Source organism: Lissotriton helveticus, chromosome 4_1 (genome assembly GCF_964261635.1).
Source record: "Lissotriton helveticus chromosome 4_1, aLisHel1.1, whole genome shotgun sequence".
In the NCBI taxonomy this organism is placed as follows: Eukaryota; Metazoa; Chordata; class Amphibia; order Caudata; family Salamandridae; genus Lissotriton; species Lissotriton helveticus.
In genome coordinates, this window is record NC_136063.1 from 1559582669 (window position 1) to 1559584579 (window position 1911).

A 1911-nucleotide genomic window follows, 5' to 3' on the forward strand; every position below is an offset into this window, starting at 1 on the left:
TTTTGATTCGTTATTTTTCTCTGCCTGTCATACCTAGTATGTTGGAATACAACATCAGGCTTTAATTTGGACAGATGGGAAATAATTCTGTCTCTTAGTAGAGTAAACCAACCATTTAACATTCCAAGATATTATTGGCAATATCATGTTGGACTAAACATGAAATTCAAGAAATTCTACACCTTAAAGTGAAAACACGAGATAAAGTTATGCATGGGATACATATCAAGATATCAATATATCATGAATGACATACCTAAAGAACAAACAAATCATTGAGGGTGGTGAGACTATATGATAAAGACACCACAAATTGACTGTAGTACATGTCTGAGTGGGAGATCGTACCACACAGACATACACAGATAAATGCCATTGAGATGAGGTATAACATCTAATAGGGGGAGGAGAAAAATAAAAAGCTTCTCAACAATACTTATTAATGACAATGCATAAGAAAAGAGTGACAAATAAAATTGTGGTGTCACAAGTATTAGAATACAGTTAAGCTGTAGAAAGTCTTGAGACATCCACTGCTTCTTTTTTTTAAGTTCAAAAAGAAGTTTATGGAAAAAAATTCACTGTAACAATACAGAAAACCATATAAATAGTAAATAAATGCATACATTACAATACAATTCAGAATCAAAGATATTGAATGTATGCATCAGTTTAACATTTCTTAAGGAAAAAAAGATGGCAAGGAATGCAATGTAATCAGTGCATATAAAAGAAAGTTACGATTCATATGTAAACTGTAATGTGAACTGTAAGATAACCAATTGATATAGTAACAACTTGAGAGGAGGGGGTTTAAGAACTTCCTGTTGTATTGGACTCAGGGAGAGGAAGCATTTAGCATTAGCATCAACGAACAATGTGACAGGTAACCATAAAGCTGAGCACTTTGCGTCCATATGGATAGGGTAGACAAAAGCTGTATCTAGTCTATGGTTGTAACAAACAGCGTACCACCATGTTTGATAGGATAATTTAGTAAAATCTTTCCAATTTTTAGTGATTTGCTGTAGAGAAACTGGTATTAGTAAATCTAGTATCTTTGTGTTGGATTCAGATCCCTCCCAAATAGGAGTTAAGCTTCCAAAAAATATGAGAAGTAGATAAAGGGTGACTGGAGAAAAAATTTAAATTGATTTGAGTCCAGACTTTTTTCCAAAAATTATGAACGAGTGGACACATAACACCATTGCTTCTTCTCTGCAGCTATCCAAATGTTAATGTGAATGAGCAAGATCCTCATAAGTTGTGGTCTTGTTTTTACAGGTGACTTTAAATAGACAAGGATGAAAAATTCATTTCTGGCATTGAGACTTCCAAGAGGTGGGCTCATAACCACTGTTCCTTGGAAGGTGTGCGCGTGTGCGTGCATGCATCTATTACACTCCGAGCACGCAGTGTCTTCTATAGAGAGCGCACCCACACAGCACATCCCCTGAGAGACAAGTGTTCATGTTAATCGCAGCGCTCTGAAGAAGAATAAGGGGAGCTGCAATCAACATGAATACTTTTTTAAAAAGCAGACAATCTGCCCCTGCCAATCTCTATGAAGAAAGGGCATGCAGTAAGTCTATAGGCACAATGTGTGCTTTCACAATCACTAACAATATATTAGTGATTGCGAAAGCACACGTTGTGCCTTTAGGCGTATTGCGTGCCTTTTGTTTATATAGTGCTGCTGCGGGCAGATTGTGTGTCTTTTTTGAAAGTTTTCATCTTAAATATAGCCCTTGTATTAGTATGTCGGGCGCTGCAATTAACATGAATTATTAACAACAAGGGGTGGTGAGGGACAGAGTCTCTGAATTAAGCAGAATACTCTCACCCAGTCAAGAGATCAGGGCTAGATCCAACACCGTTTTTTAGCTCATTGCACCATCCCAGTTTCAGAAC